Raw genomic sequence first — 18,269 nt, forward strand, 5'->3', positions numbered from 1 at the left:
AAAGCTTAAACTAATACCATGAATACATCATGAATGTGACCCCTTGTGTGCTTACTGAGAACATAGCCGCTGCGATCAATAAAAACCGAAGATTGCGAATTGGCCGACGGGAATAAAATTGGATAAGGGGATAACTACGGGGTTTAATGACATTACCAAAGGCAGCTGAAGACGATCGCATAATATAGTGAGAATGCTCCAAGAGGATGAGGAATTTAGGATGAAGCCAAATGAGCTGACAAATTAAGCTTACGCTATCGATTCCTGTGGCTATTCAAAGGTGAACCACAAACGTAGTCCGGAGTTTGAAGTGGAAATGAGTCCAGAATATGGGCTAAAGAATGATAACAACAATAAGAAAAGGGGGACGAATATCGATAAAGATGAGGAAAAAATACGAGACGCCGAAAAGGAATATAAAGATAAAGTAGAAAATGCAGATGACAACAAATTATACGAAAAAAAGAGAAAAGAACATTCCCAATCGTTATAGTCTTTCACTACTGTAGTTGATTGACATACTTAGTAAAATCTAAATATTTTACAAGCAGAGGTATTCCGACATCCGGCAACCAATCATATTCTTGTGTTTTAAGAAAGATGATAAACCATACGAAATTCGTGGTATTATATCCCATTACCCTTAATACTGTTGTTGCACCAACTCAAAATTCCCGAATAAACAAACAAATAAAGGCAAATTAAAACAAAACATAGCAAAAAAAAGTGGGGGGAGAAGAACAAAAGAAAAGAAAAAGAACGGAAAGGAAAAGATAATAAAAGGAAAGTAAATAAATGGAAAAGGAAACAAAAAGACCAAAACAAAAAATGGCAAAACAAAAATGTAAAAAAAAAGGTTTCACATCTACCTAAGCTGTCAAACACAGAAAGCCACATTATACCGTGAAATACTTCAGATTCATCTATGACAAGGAAGAAATCTTGGTTTGTTTTTACCAAACAATGATTAATTCTCCCCTATATGATGAAGGTTTTTCAGCACATGCAAACTAAGAGGAGATTGTGATCTTGGGTGCGGAATTGATAGGGCCCAGCGGTTTTCATAGTTTGAATGCTTTAACCTGATAAAAAGGAAAGGAAAGGAAGGGAAAGGAAAGGAAAGGAAAGGAAAAGGAAAAGGAAAAGGCAAGGCAGGGCAATGAAAGGAAAGGAAAGGAAGGAAGGGTGAATGAAATAAATAAACCAAAAGAGAACAAAACAGGGAACCTCCCCCCCCCAAAAAAAAAGCTATAATGAAAATGTACAAAATAAGCTCCCACTGATTTCACATCTACCTAAGATATCAAGCACTGAAAACCACATTATACCGTGAAATGCTTCAGATTCATATATGAAAAGGAAGAAATACTGGGTTGTTTAAAAAATGATTTATTCGCCCCTGAGATGAATGTTTTCAGCACCAACTGAGAAGAGGTTGCGATCTTGGGTGCGGAATTGATAGGGCCCAGCGGAATTCATAGTTTGAATGCTTTAACCTGATGAAAAGGGAAGTGAGTGGAAAGGGAATGAAAAGACAATTAAAGCAAAGTAGATACATGGAAAAGGAAACAAGTAAACAAAAATAAAACAACATAAAATAAATCACAGAACCCCCCCCCCCCCCCCCCGAAAAAAGGCCATAACGAGAATGTAAAAAAAGCCCCACTAATTTCACATCTACTTAAGATGTCAAGCACAGAAAACCACCGCAAACAGTGAAATACTTCAGTTTCATATATGACAAGGAAGTAATCTTGGGTTAATAGTACGGAAGATATTGATCACCGTGGAAGTATAGAATCGGTAAAGGAAATAATCTGTTGTCTCACGATGTGGCAAACTGAAATTGTCCACTTCATTGCCTGACGAAGACTCGCAGATGCAGTCGAAACGTCGCAATTTCAGTTTGCCGCATCGTGAGACAATAGATTATTTCCTTACCGAAATCTAGGGCTGTTAAAAATAGAAGATATAATCTCCACTCAGATTCAGCACGAACTGAGAGGAGATTGCGATCTTGGGTGGGGAATTGTTAGGGCCCAGCGGTTTTCGTAGTTGGAATGCTGTAACCTGATGAAAAGGAAAGTGAGTGGAAAGGAAAGGAAATGAAATGAAAGGATAATAAAGGGAAAGTAAATACATGGAAAAGGAAACGAATAAACCAAAGGAAAACAACATAAAATAAAACACGGAATCCCCCCCCCCAAAAAAAAAGCCAGAACGAGAATGTAATAAAAGGCCCCACTGATTTCACATCTACCTCAGATGTCAAGCACAGAAAACCACCGCATACAGTGAAATACTTCAGTTTCATATATGACAAGGAAGTAATCTTGGGTTAATAGTACGGAAGATATTGATCACCGTTGTAGTATATATAGAATCGGTAAAGGAAATAATCTGTTGTCTCACGATGTGGCAAACTGAAACTGTCCACTTCATTGCCTGACGAAGACTCGCAGATGCAGTCGAAACGTCGCAATTTCAGTTTGCCGCATCGTGAGACAACAGATTATTTCCCTACCGAGATCTAGGGTTGTTAAAAATAGAAGATATAATCTCCACTCAGATTCAGCACGAACTGAGAGGAGATTGCGATCTTGGGTGCGGAATTGTTAGGGCCCAGCGGTTTTCGTAGTTGGAATGCTGTAACCTGATGAAAAGGAAATTAAATGAAATGATAATAAAGGGAAAGTAAATAAATTGAAAAGGAAACAAATTAAGCAAGGAAAAACAACATAAAATAAAGCACAGAATCCCCCCCCCCAAAAAAAAGGCCATAACGAAAATGTAAAAAAAGCTCAACTGATTTCACATCTACTTAAGATGTCAAACACAGAAAACCACTGCATATAGTGAAATACTTCAGTTTCATATATGACATGGGTTAATAGTACGGAAGATGTTGATCATCATCGTAGTATAGAATCGGTAAAGGAAATAATCTGTTGTCTCACGATGCAGCAAACTGAAATTGCGACGTTTCGACTGCACCTGCTAGTCGAAAGACGACCGCACACCTTACGATTAGCCTGCGACTCGATTTCAGAATTAAATGTAATAGAAATTGATGCTAATATTGAGACTTGGAATATCTTGCTGTGCAATGTTCTAAATCATCGTACAAATACCTATGTTCAAATTTGTGACTATGCTGTCATCCTTCATAAAATAAAAGCGAATTTAATATCTAGTCGTAATGACGTCATATCAGTCGTAAGATTGGCTACGATTTGAAACTAATTTGGCCTTTAATTCAAAATAAAAGCTTGCAATCTTTCAAAATGGTTATATTAGTATTCTTTCAATTGATTTTAACCTCAAATAAAATGATATGTTCCATTCATATTTCCAAAAAATTAGCAAAATGCGATTTGTTCAAAATCGGATCGCGAACAGTCGTAAAGTGTGCGGTGGCCTTCTAATGCGAACGCAGCGATTGTCCATTTCATTGCCTGACGAAGACTCGCGGGTGCAGTCGAAACGTCGCAATTTATGTTTGCCGCATCGTGAGACAACATATTATATCCTTTATCGAAATCTAGGGTTGTTAAAAAAGAAGAAGATATAATCTCTCCTCAGATGAAGGGTTTCAGCACCAACTGAGAGGAGATTGCGATCTTGGATGCGGAATTGATAGGGCCCAGCTGCGGTTTTCATAGTTTGAATGCTGTAACCTGATGAAGAGGTATTCTGCTATTCAGTGATATGACGTTGATTGATCCCGCGCGTGCTCATAATAGTTTTTGCATTATATCCGGGAGTTGTTGTCTGTTTTCAATACGCAGATGAAGTAATGTGTAAACGGTCAGTACTCATTACAATGCACCACCCCCCCCCCTCGAATACTCAGTGTGAACGTTTTATCGTGGGAACTCCCTTAGGTGTTTACGAAATGAATGAAACGATGGGAATATTCATGAGATTCAGAGTTCATATATGAAACATATTTTTCTACCAAATGTCTAGCAAAATTTCACATCCACTTGTTTTACGTTATACCAATTTAACCTTTTGCCCCATTCAATATCCCAAAAATATCTGGGATTTTCTTTTGAATATTTCAATGAATACTAAGCATGATAAGACGCGTCACTGACTTAGAGCTTCGTTGAATTTATAAATATATAAAGGAATAATGATTTGTTTCATATTTCGCGTGGGTTTAATTTATTGAATTTCCATATTGTTTTTCTTTTCAAAATCCGATTTTTTGATTAATTTAACCTCATTTTTCACGGTGCAATTTTGGCGGTGATATACTCAATTTCACAGCAGCCAGGCCCGACATCAATCAATGTCACGCGCGCCACACAAATACCATGAATACAGATATTAATCATTTGAAAGAAAACAATGCCAAAAAGTAATTGAAATTTCTGAGAAAATATAACTTGTCATGCTTTCAAAAGTGTAATATAAAGAAAAGGTTTCTTGAGGAATAGTGCTGAATTTCAATGAGAGGGTGAGATCAAGAGTAAAACAAAGGCACAAATAGAACTTTCCCAACGCCCCATAGCAATCATACCTTTATTTTTCTTGTTGAGCGATCGAGGTTATGAAACAGTACATTTAAATTACGTGAGGAGTCAAATCTAGCACTAGATACGTTCATCATAACTCCGTGAATAAAATATTGAGTATCTGAGACAAGTAAAATGTTGGGGGAATATAATCTAAAATCACAGTCCATCATTCTTGGAAACGTCTTGACCACTTTAGGCCACAAGCGCTATGAGAGGGAGGCCCGGTGTAGTGGTCCAACTGCTACCCCCCCCCCCCCCAATCATTTAAATCAGGAGGAGAGATTTGGGACCCATTGCATAAATCTTTTGCCATACAACAACTCTGGCAAACACTATTATTTCATTAAAACTTACACATTAAAAAACCTTTGCAAAAAAACCCCAGTTTTTATGGCAAAAGTTCTACGCAACAGTCCCCTGGGGTCATAGTGAATCAGTTCGCTTTTTGTCTCTCAGGCACAAGTGACTGCTAATTACAAATAATAAAAACAATAATACTAGTAAATAATAATAAAATAATAAGATGATGATAATAACAACAATGATAGTTATAATGATAAAAGGGATAACAATGATAACAATAATAATAGTAATAATTAAAATAATAGCAAGAATAACTACAATAATGATTTGAATCCCAGTGAGTGTTGTTATTTGTTATCACACCAGTGTTAAAATGATTCGATACCTTTCCCTCTTACATGTCTCAAGGGGTGAGAGCAAAATCTCACACAAATTCTATACTCATTAAAAATGAAATTGGGGAGGAGGCAACGTTTCAAAGAAATCCTACTTTTAATTGAAATGAATAAAACAAGATTGTGTTTTTCGTAAAAGTAGAACTTGAATAAAAAATGCATTAAATAAGTAAAGGAAAGTAATGATATTTTTTTTCTAATACTAGTTTCTAAAATAATACGAAAATACCTTGTTTTTACTCATTACGTCATTCGTTGCCTCGTTACTCTAACTGCCAATAAAGTAAATTTAACTTCCCATAGTGTTTTACAATATCATAGCATCAAAATTAATTAAACATTATGAGGATAATGCCTGAAAAGAACTTCTACCTTAAAATATCAAGGCTGAACAGATATCATTGCTAGTTTTAAATGGAATACAGACTAACACCGAAATCGTTTTCTTGCAATAGCTTTCATGCCATATGTCCTTTTAGTCAAGAAAAACATTCTACCTATTCATCCACTGAATTTCTCCTCATTCGGGAAGAGAAAGCAGCAAGAAGGGAAGCAGATTCAAGCCAGAGGCATTTCCATAATCTCTCATTCATTAATTCATAAAGAATAGGATTCGAGTATTCCATTTACGACTGATTATTATCGTACCTCTATCGTACGTTTCACATACCTGGGGTGAAAATGTCACTTTCTGAATGGAAACTCATATTTCGATTTCATACCTGTATGAAGGGAATGTTGGTGCATGTACATAGATATAAATATTTTTTCGAGAAACTCTGCCTGTTCGAATGAAAGGGACGTAGGCCTATAGTCTCTTTACACGATTCAAGTAAAATGTATGATACTTTAACAAATTTTGGTGAACTTGTAAATTTAATTATTGCAATCAGAACTTCGTTTCGCCAGTAAGGTCAACGATAAAGAAGGAAAATTACTTCACAAGTTGAATTCTATGTACAATAGGTGTAACACCATTGCGATAAAACGCCTGACAAAATGCTTTGCAACAAAGAAGCAGTTTGAAGCAAGTATGGCAAATGCAAAAGAAGCTTCCTTGTCACGTAGTATTTCGGAACATTATCTTTGCAAATTTACGGTGGATCTTTATCCGAAAAGTAAAGGGCATTTGTTTTTTTACAAATAAACTTCTCTTTTGATTATCTAACTGATTTTAGTAGATAATAATCAGTTACATGTCACAGCATCATCTTCAAATTTATCGGAATAAAATTATATACAGAAGATATCGTATTCAAATTGCATTTATTAATTACTTTAGATTATCCATTTGCTTTTTTTACAAAGATTTCAATGTACCCTATCGTTATCTTTTATTCAGACATGTTTCTTAAAAATCTTTTACTGTTTTTTTTTCATGGATTTGAACTTTTCCATAATAGTTCAAAGCGTTTTATTGCCCGATGGTGATAATTCATTTGTCCCTGATCTAAGAAGTGCATTGACCACAATAAATCGAACCGTTTCTAGTTTTGTATACTTAGGAATAAAATAATACAATCGAGTCGTTCCCCCATTTTGACGTATTTTCGGCTATCATGACTATTAGAAAGTGTTATCAATCTACAAACGCGACTGGGCAAAGATTTTAAATCGAACATGGAGTGTGTGGAGTACGTTGACCGCAACAATTGGAGGATTTCCAAGGCAGTTTCATTCGCTTTGACGTATTTTCCAATACCATGAATTTAGAAAGTGTTATCAATCTATAAAATCTAGGAAAACACGGCCAGGCAAGGATGCTAAAATCAAAACATGGAATATGTGGTGTCGTTGACCGCAACTATTGGACAATTTCCTGTTTTGTATTCCTAGAAATGAAATAAAATCGATTTTTTTTTTTCTTCCCCTTCACTTTTGCCGTATCAATTTTACTATCATGAGTATTATCAAGACTAGAAAGTGTTATCAGTGTAAAACATTTACTGATAAACATGGCCAGGCAAAAAATGAAAAAAATAAAACCCAAAACATGGTAGACAAGGTGGACATTGACCACGATAAACTGTTGTATTCCTCAAAACATATAAGAGCGACAAATTTTCCAATTTAACATTCTATCACATTGTTAGGAAAGCAACGACAAGCGAAGTTGTAAAAGGAATAGATGGAAATGATCGATGATTCAGTTGACTTTGTGAATATTGTACATTTGTTGTCGCACTCTGAGGCAGGTCTATATACATTCCCCTTGGGGAATATAAACTGATTTATGACCAGTCATCTATGTCTTCACTGTATAATTACCGCGTGATTGTGTAGTATTAATCATTCATGACATCGGGTTGTGGCCACAGTTCATCATAGGGTAACTGACCTAAGAGTCATCATCTTTTTTTTTAATCCAAAGGATCTCTGTCAGTTTATCTCTTAAAACATTAATTACCATTTTAGTGTTAATATCAGGATATGGCCCTCTGGTATAGCGCCCACCCCATCGCTGGGAGGCAGTGGGTTCGAGTCCCAGCCGAGTCATAAAAAAACTTGAAAATGAAAACTTCTGTCTTCTTGCCACGTGCTTGTCAAAAGTAGAAATGGATAATAAAAACGCCGGCTACGCTGAGATATCAGCTAATAGTTGAGGTTGTTACCACAGGCAGCGGGAACGGGGGGAACTGTCCTCTCATAAATTTGATGTGGGGGACGATCCCCCCTAATTCTTTCGTTTATAACTTTGTTTTTCTTTTTTTTTTTCTTTTCAAAATATTTTGTTGCCCCCCCCACTAAAATTTTTGTTGCTAACCTTTTTTTTGCTTGTCAAAAAAAATTGGTGATCCTCCCCTAAATTTGTGGGCTTCCACCGCCAATGGTTGTTACCTTGGAAAAATAAGAGTTATCATTATCATCATTGTATAAGTTGGAACAAATACAAATCATGTAACATATATTTGCCTTGTGTGACGCTGAAAGTGACATACAGAGGCGATTGCCCCCAACCCCCGTTACGCTACTGGCCCCAATAAACAATGGCAACCATCTATAACACCTTCTACAAATTCAATCAGTGCAACACCATCTACAACTTCAATGACTGAAACAACCTCAATGATATCATCTACAACTTCAATGGCTGAGACAACATCAACGACACTATCAATCAAATCAAACTTCGGGACATCATCAATGACACCATCTACAGTAAAACTTCAATGACTGAGACAACTTCAAAGACACAATCTACAACCTCAATGGCTGAAACAACTTCGCCATCTACCTATTCAATGACTGAGACAGGATCTATAACATTATATAAAAATTCAATGAGTGCAATATTATCTCCAATCATTTGGATGTGACCGATTGTTTTCATGTTATGATTTCTAGTCATATTTCACGGTGTAAAATAAGCTACCGAGAAAGGTCTTAAAGGTAGACAACTGAAGACCGGATCGAGCTGCACATTATTGGCTATTTCAAATGATACAAATCACGATTGTCCATTGACCGCACTGTGACCCTATCCAGAAACTCTGTTCATTCGAATCCATACTATCTAGTCATGAAACGGTTGCTTCATCCCGATAAAAAAAATGATTTCCCGAATTGTCCATGAAAGTAGCAAAATGGAAGTCATAATAGTAAAAATGATGATTGAGATGTTAATAGTTGCATTTACATATTTTTGGCCAGAGAATACACAGAGGATACAAAGCGAAAATCCTATTTACAAAATACACGTATCTGTGTTTCTTGGCGGTCATGGTCGAACCAGATTGACTTTTTGGGTCGTCCTCTTTTGACCCCTCCCCTTTTTTTAGTTTTACAGATTATAGGCTAATCATGATAGGGAGAAAAAATTTATGAATATGAATTTAAAAGTTCCCCACTGACTTTGTTTACATATATCTGTAATAAATCTACGTCGACGTTTCTTGCGAATTGCCGAGTCTTTAGATCCGCAAAATCGGGCTTTATTTAATAAAGCAAGAAGCGCTAACATCAGACATCAATAACTTGAACCCCATTTCTATACTAAGCGTACATCAATAACAAATTTGATTCAATAGGCGGATTGACTGGCAATGCAATATATATCATGTATAATGGACAATACGTGTTTTTACCTCGACCGTGGTCTCGATTGTGTGCAAGAGATTTGACTGAGGAATGTTATTGCAATAAGCAGCGGTTTTGATCTTCATTTAGTCGAAAATCAATTGGCAATTTCAATTATTTAATTGGATCACACCCACATGTCAAATTCAATTGAATGAAACAAATATTAAAAGAAGATGACACTTTTTAATCGCACTCGAAAATAGAGATATTTTATTCTTTCTTCTCTTTAACTGATGATTCCCCATTTTTCTCGAAAATATTAAATTTCTCTATATTCTCAGAGATGATGTTTGATGATTATTGGAAAATTTCATTCGATATCGAATCAATGAAATCTGACAAACAGCTCGTGCTTCACATAATAAAAAAAATTACATTTGCAAAATATATAGTTTCTGAACCCTCATCATGAACACAAGATCATCACCATGACAACGTATATTATAACATACAGAGGAAACGGTGTGTAGGTAGGGTCATCACCACCCTCACCCCCCCCTATAGCAGTGATATAATGAGCCATAAATCTTGAGGGGCGAGATATGGCTATCGGGCATTTTTTTTATTGTTCCATGGAGCGAAGCGAGCGAGCAAAAACTTTAACAATTTCATTTTAAAAAAAATAAAATTTTGTAACGGCCTTTGACATTATTATTCAGAAAATGATATCATATTTCACCCTTCTCTTTTTTTTCTTGGTCGTAGATAAAGCCCCCCCCCCCTTCTTTACGCCACTATCCCATCGCAGCCCTCTTGTGATTTGCATTGTTTGCATTAAATGCTCTGCTAAATTTAGCAACATCTGAAATACCATAACTCTTTTTTATTTCAATGAATCAAATCAACATCTTATTGAGGGGCCTTTTTACACATGAATCTTGAATCATCATTGTAATGATGATTGCAGGCATTCGTGATTCTAATCATGTTATAGCTTAGTTTCACACATGCTAAAATTTCGTCATTAGCCTGGAATCATCATTCAAACTACGATTTTTTTTACCGTGTAAAAGGGCGGTTAGTCACCATTAAGTCATAAAAGTTGGACGTCGTTCTATTATAATTGTTATTTTTCAAGTAACCAATTATGCATGCATGATAGAGGTGATATTTTCTTTAAAAATTTATCGTTCGTAGCTGAGACTCCCTTCCACAAACACACCCACACTCGAGCACACATACACACACACACACACACCCATACGGAAATCGCGCGCGGCCACATCTACATTCCCACACGCACACACATTACATGTTCACTTCTGAGTTTCTGGTAAATCGCCGAAGGGCTTACTGCATGACATTGCCGATGTTATGTCAAGCTTTCCCAAAACACACAATACTTCCAGTCCTTAACCCCGTCATCATCTCCCCTGAGATATCAACGCAGAAGCTGAACAAATATCTATGCTCAAGCATTTTTTTCTCTCTTTTTTTTTGGGGGGGGTCCTCCTTTAAAATTTAAAGGACACACAAAAAATAATAATCTCCGACTTTTTTTCTACATATTTCACGGGCTCGTCGTAGTCTAGTGGTTTTGACTCTCGCCTTTCAAACAGAGGGTCGTGGGTTCGAATCCTAACCATGGGGTGTTTTCATTCAGCAAGAAATTTATCCGCACTGTGCTGCACTCGACCCAGGTGAGGTGAATGGGTACCCGGCAGGATTGATTCCTTGCATGCACTGAGCGCCGGTGATGGAAGTACGAGCTAAAGCCGGGGTAATAATAGCAGCGCTTTGTATCCTCAGGAAAAAAGTGCTTTATTAATACAGCTATGATCATTATTATTATTATTTTCTTCATGTTTATTCTTTATAGTTTTTTCTTTAGTTTTTTTTTGGTAGGGGGAAGGGGGTGATGGATAGCATGAATAAACTGTCATAGTGTCTATACAGTACACCGTAAAAACTGCGGTGTTAAAACTGACACCAATTGGTGTTAATAGAGGACCACACCCTGAGGTGTTAAAATTACACCCTAGAGACTAAACATAACACCAAAGAGTGTAAATGTAACAACAAAAGGTGTTGTAATAACACCTACAGGGTGTAAAACTAACACCACAAATTTAACACCGGTGTAAAATAACTGGTGTGGTCCTCTATGTACACCGGTTAACACCACAGTTTTTGCTGTGTAATGCAATGTCAACGCCCAAATGATCGATTCCCCATGCCTGCTGTTACAGTTAACGGATAGGTAGAGTCACATGATCGCTAAAGGGTAATTACTTACCATGCTTACGACGCTACAAACGGCGTGTTTTCCGTATGTCTTTAATCATTCAACCATTCGGGGGGTTCATTCTCCTATGAACCCATGCTATGGTACAGATAAGAGAATCGCGATTATAAAATCGATTGAATTTTGTGTTTGGACAGAATAATTTCTCTAATATTGCAATTCTAATCCCGATTCACCTCTCGTCTCTTCCCATGTGTGAACGGTGGCTATATAATCCAAAGTTAAATCGCGATTTGAACGGCGATTCAAAATTTTATTTATTTTGTGTGTGAATGTGTCTATTGTAAACGTAGAAGACTCTTAAACCTGTTATTGCCGGTGAGTTATAGACATAGTCATGTCTATAGACATGTATAAACTTACCTTCATTATTCTAATTTATCTGACAAAATATATCATTCATTATTTCATCATTATTATTTCGCATGATCTTAAATTGTGTATTTGTATTTTCGCGACAACCTGTTCTGTTTATGTCTAAGAGGTTGCTATAATACTTTTTCCAACACTCTTTTAGATTCCATTTCCTTCATTATTTCAAGCATGTAAGAAGAAACGTTTCCTTTTTAAAGTACTTCTTGTATATAATAATAATGATGATTATGATTGATATAAACTGAACTCAACTTAACTTGTTTAATTGTTAGACTTACAAGGAGTCGTGTCCTTACAAATAAATTGTAAATCTCTAGAAATGTATCATTTTATGCATGTAATAACACTAAAATAAGGTGTGACCTGATGCATAGTATTAATAGCGCATGGTAACGTGGGCGATGGTACAATATATAGCATAAAAGAACGATTCTCTAGTTTACCAAATATCAATTATGACGATTTTATCATTCTACAGTAAAGATATTATCAGGCATTAGAGTGTCCATAATTTCTATCCACATTTGATTTGAAGCTCCTAATGAATCTGACCATCTTTAAGCGAGCGGGTTATTTTTGGAAGTGAAATTTGAAGCTTCTCCTTGGGAAGGCTTGATGAAAATGGAGCGCAAGTGACTAAGATCTCCATCTATTGGTTTAGTATTTCATAGGTGTCTCATTTTCGGGGATGGTTCAAGGCTTCTAGGGATTGATTAGTCGATGTCTGGAGATGGATTCGAGGGCTGATGGTGTGAAGGCAAGGAGACCTGTTAATATTTTCAAGGGCAACAGTTCGCTTCCTACACTGTTAAAAAAACCCCTGATTTTACAGAAAAATAAAAGAAGATTTTGCAGAAAGCAATACCAGAATCATTCTTTAAATTCATGAAACAGGAATTTTTCTGCAATTTAACAGAACAGGTCTGTTAGAAAAAGGGGAAAAGGGTGTTTTATTCAAGGAAATTTGTAAGATTACACACACCAAATACCAATTTCCTGTAAGATTACGCAATCTGGTAAGATTAAAGGTGTTCTCGAGACTCTGCTGCAGGAACTTCTTTTAGTTTAAGGATAAACTTTCTAACAGTGTACGGTTAAATTGGCGTTCAAAATAAGCCGTTATAAGAATATTCTATAGACAATATCGTATTGTAAAATTGTATAATTGAAGATTCGATGATGTGATGTTTTGATGTTTGGTCACACACAAAAATAAAGAAAGATTGTGGAATACAATCACGCAGTAATTTAGAAATGATATTTTAGACATGACATGCATCGGAAAAAAAAACGAAATACCTTCAATTTCCGAGGCATATACACTGTTAAAAAACCCTGATTTTCCAGAAAAGAAAAGATTTTGCAGAAAGCATTAACAGAATCATTCTGTAAAGTCACAAAACAGGATTTTTTCTGCAATTTAACAGAGCAGGTCTGTTTAAAAAGGGGGGGGAAGGGTGTTTTATTAAAGGAAATCTGTAAGGTTCCATAAACCAAATACCAATTTCCTGTAATTTTACATGATACAATGTAAGATAACGCAATCTGGTAAGATAACAGGCGTTCTCGAGACTCTGCTGCAGGAACTTATTTTATGTTAAGGATAAATTTTCTAACAGTGTAGAGTATCACATAACACAAACATTTGGTAACTACTGAACCTTTTGCTGTCAAAAAAGTATGATGTTTGTATTATTCAAAAGGGTCATACGCAGTCGACAATAAAATCATATCGCTGGTTCTATCTGTATTCAAGGCTAATTGAATGAATACAACGTTCTTTCAGTTTTAACTTATATACAAATAAGCGAATTCAAAAAAGCTAATCAAGGTTACTTAAGCATTTGTAATGTAATTACTTCAGTGCGCTATTGTTTAACTGATGACAGGTTTGCACTCTCAATAATTAGAATACTAGAATATACAATATCACATTTTGTATGATTTTAATCTAGGCATTTGAGACTGCCTGACCTTTTTTCAGAAATCTATATGTAGTTTATACCCTGCACTTGCATTTGGATTAAAAGGATAATCTGGTATCAACTTACGTTGAAACCCGATCTTGGTCAAACATTTGTATCGAACTCAAAACAGTGTGTTTGAACATTGGACTTTCTGTCATTTCATTTCAGGTGTATATGAAATCATCATGTAATTTTTTCCACAGTAGCAAACAAAATATTAGAACAATAACAAATAAAATCTTAGTGAGAACAACATAATAAATCTGTTGAAAAAAATCAGAGTAAAACCTATTAAGAGTTAAAAGCCTAAACACAATTTTTGTAACGTTAAGTTTCAGAAATTCCAAAAGGGGTGATTAGTACATAAATTGCATGACGTTATTCAGCTTTTGGGGTTAAAGGAATACTCCAGGCTGAAAATATCTGTATACCCCAATAAACAGAATAAACTTCATAGAGCAATTTTTTTGTTGTTGAAAATTTCATCAAAATCTGATAACAGCTAACGAAGCTATTGAATTTTGAAATTTAGCAATATTTTGTGAAAACAGTAATCCCCGCACATCGTCATGAATATTCATTAGGTGGGCTGATGATGTCACATTCCCTCCTTCCTTTTTCTTATGTTATTACATAATGCCTCTGAGACCTGATCACTATCCTACTAGATCAATCTCATCACTACAATTGTATAACGCAAAACCAAGAACCGAGTATATAAAGAACAGTCGTTCTTCTATATAGCAGTAAAACTATTTCACTTATTACCAGTAGCCATTAAGTGCTCTGCTTCACTTCCTATCTTCAAACGAATCGTCCGTAAAATTTCAAGCAATCTAATTAATTTCCTACTGTTTTTTTCCATAGTATGTATACGCCTTACCCCCCCCCCCCCAACATTATCATTTGTCATTTGTTTATTATGTATATATATTATTTTTTATTGTGTATTTTAATTGTGTGTGTTATAATTGTGATTGTATAATGTTCGAGCTGTGATTGATAGCAGGGCTCCCTTGTAAAGCATGCCTCTGGCTTGAATGGTACTACCCCGCTTTTTATAAAGAAAACATGAATTAATGAATGAATGAATAAATAAATCCAATAACCGGGTTAATAATATCCTGTAACGCGCTTTGATCCTTTCTTTATAAAACTTGGCTATTATTATCATTATCATGATTATTATTATTGTTTTAAATAAAAATTAGATAAAAACATAACATTATAAGTGTTTCATGTTTTCAAACATATGCGAATGATATGTCTCCCTTAAAATGAAATAAGTTACAGCAATGCATATCTAATGCACTGAATCAGTTGCCGATCCATTCTTTTTTTAGTTCTTGAGGGGAAATTTGAATGAACATGATTTTATACAATGAAATACAAAATAACAATTGGGCATATGACATCATCAATTTGCTCATTAGATATTCATGAAGACATTACAGAACTGTTTGACCGAAAGAATGCAAATCTCTGAAATGTCATAATTTTGTTATTTCTTGTCGAATTCTGATCAAATTTTCAGTATTTTGTTTGTCTGATTTTTATAAATCTGTTTAAATATACTATATTTAGACTAGAATACCCCTTTCAGCAAAGATATCCCTCACCGTTTTGCACGCATGCACCCCCCCCCTCAATTCTCACACACGCACAGACACACAAAATTTTCATGATCACGATAATACATCAAACAATTTTGCAACATCTGGGCAAGGGATGCTCACTTTCCTGGAAAATAATTTGAAAAGAGCAATAGTACAGATTCGATCTGCATCCTTTTCTGGTTTTTAACATTTTTTTTATTAGAATGTGAAACTCAAGTCCCTTTCAATTACGTTAAAAGCATTGGCATTTGTCTTCCCTGGTGCTAATGAGATAGAGACTACTGATAACATACAAATATAATAGGGTGGGTTTGACTGCACTTACTATATATAGTATATAGAGGATACAGCCGAAGAAATAGTAATGCGATTTAAAGTGGAAATGAGAGAAACACAAAAACAAAACATGGAAATGCATCTTCTGCCTCCAAGGTACTATATCTTTGCTGTTTTTACTTTCATGTTCTATCTTACGTGTATGCCTAAAATTAAAGCCAGAGCATGACTGCATATGAACGCATACATTGAATTATGGGATGTTATTTAAGTTTATGTTGTCTTAGAAAATTAACTGGTGTATAACTGAATTATGTTATTCTCTTGGGCTTTGTACAGGGAGCAATTCGCTCCAGCCCACAATGGTTTAAGCCTTCAATCGTTGATGTAAGATCATAGTACCCTAAAGATTCCACTCAATCCAGATCGCCTAATTTGTGGTTTCAAACGTTTAGCTGAATACTTTGTCAGTTTTTGCAAGAAATTACTTTATATAAGCTAAAAAAGAGTAAATAACACAAAAGGGAATTAGATTATTCCCTTAGGCTTTGCTTAGGGAACAATTGGTTACAGTATACAATGGTTTAAGCTTTCAGTCATTAATATAAGATCAGAGTATCCTTGAAATTCCACGCAATCTAAATTACCTAACTTGCGGTTCTAAACGTTTAGCTAAATAATTAATCAGTCTTTGCAAAAAAAATAATTTCTATACACTCAAAAAGGGTAATAAAACAAATACAAAAAATACGTCCAATACATGCTAATAGTTTACGCTCATTTTGTGAATATTCGATACAAACAGAATGTAATTCTTAAGATACACTGTGTCAATATTACACAACATTTGGTTTTCATCTTTCTCAACACATATTCACATACCCTCTTTAGCCATTATCGAACAACATGAATAAAACCCTGTTTTGTCGATTATATCTATTGCCAAGATTTGATCAATCTGAACAATTCTATTTTATATCATAAAGTGAGCCAGTCATGAGTTTCTCAAAGCTTTTTATAAGTTAGTTGAGTTTTGCATGAATTGTTGACAAGTTTGGTGTTATTTCAGATCCTCTCAGTTCTTTTCTATTTCACTCTAAAACAATAAGTGCTAATTTAACACTTAATGGGCTAATTGATATAGTGACCGCACTTTGAGTGCTGAAGTTGTATCCTATCTTATTCAGAATATGTTTGTGTTGTAGTTGGCAGTTATCTGAAATAAAAAAATACCATATTGAGCCCACGTCTTTCATATAGTAAAAAAGTAAAAGCGTGTGCCACGTTCTCACAGTTTCAGAACCAACGTCCAAGTCAATATTATCATTGACATACCTTTGACTAAAATATACAAAAGTCATGCGTTGCCACACAAACTCGACCCACTTTTTCTGATAAGTAAACTATGCCAGTCAAAGTGACAACGTTTATTCCCGTAACCATCCCTTGACATCCTTCTAATGACATGGCAAAATTGGTATGATTATAGTTAATAATGGATATTGGGAATTCATAGGGCCAGTGTCTCCCGAAATTAATGTGACATTCCAAGCGCTAATTACTGGCACCCCGCAAACTATTGTTTTATTCCTGATCGAGGAAAGCCCAACATAATAACAACCAATTTCTTGACAAGAAGTGGTACACTTACCAAGTTTTTGAAACACTTGCGATAAAGCCCTCTTGATTTATTCCAAAAATGAAAGCGAGAACATTTCCTCTCCTCAAATCAACCCCGATATATCTTTCAAAAAAGATTATCGAACGAACACTAAGAGTGGCTGAGAGATGAAAGAGTGGGTCTCCTAACCTGACGGCGCCACGAGCTCCTATGGGACGTGATTGAAGTTTGTAACGTAATAAAATCCTATCTCAATATTAAACGTTCCCAACGTCTGGAGAATAGTCCCCCAAAATGACCCGCATGCAGCCGGCGGGAGCGAAGAAATTACAGAAAAGCGACCTGGAGAAGTTTCGACGGGGAAGGCACTGCACTTTCGATCCGACAGACGTTGAGAAAGAAGATTTCTAAGCGGGGAATGAATCTATATCCGACTCGATGGCTTCCATTCGTACAACTAACTGTAGAAGCAAACACGCGACTGGGTAAAAAGTGTGCAAAGCTGGTCTGCTTGAAACCGTCTGTGACAGAGTGTCAATAAAGTTGGAGTTGGATGTTTGCGCGCGCTGGCGTACAAGCTAACCAAAGCGTGCGGCAACACCGGGAAGGATTGGTTTTGTATGAGGGCTTAAGACGATCTAGGGTAGATAGTCCGGTGCTTGAATCAACAGAGATCGAGTCAGGGGAAATGTTGACGGTTAAGCAAGAGTATTGACCAAAGAAATCTTTCTCGAAAAGAGAAAGAGTGTCTTACCGGCACGCTTTTGTATTGAGTTCAATTTTGTGCTGTATAAAGGAAAGAGAAGTCTGTCCGTATATGCAGGAAGATTTGTAAATTACTCTTGACATTTTTGTGGGGGGAGGG

At 35.7% G+C, this 18,269-nt stretch overlaps 1 long non-coding RNA gene across 1 annotated transcript in view; it reads right to left on the reverse strand.

Annotated features, from left to right (window-relative positions):
* Positions 1-17,861, reverse strand: part of LOC121421613 — a 31,146-nt gene extending 13,285 nt beyond the window's left edge. The window contains exon 1 of the long non-coding RNA XR_005971010.1: positions 17,435-17,861. This is a non-coding gene — a long non-coding RNA (uncharacterized LOC121421613). The remainder of the gene's footprint in view (positions 1-17,434) is intronic.
* Positions 17,862-18,269: the final 408 nt, after the last annotated feature.

Source organism: Lytechinus variegatus, chromosome 9, assembly GCF_018143015.1.
Source record: "Lytechinus variegatus isolate NC3 chromosome 9, Lvar_3.0, whole genome shotgun sequence".
NCBI classification, from domain to species: domain Eukaryota; kingdom Metazoa; phylum Echinodermata; class Echinoidea; order Temnopleuroida; family Toxopneustidae; genus Lytechinus; species Lytechinus variegatus.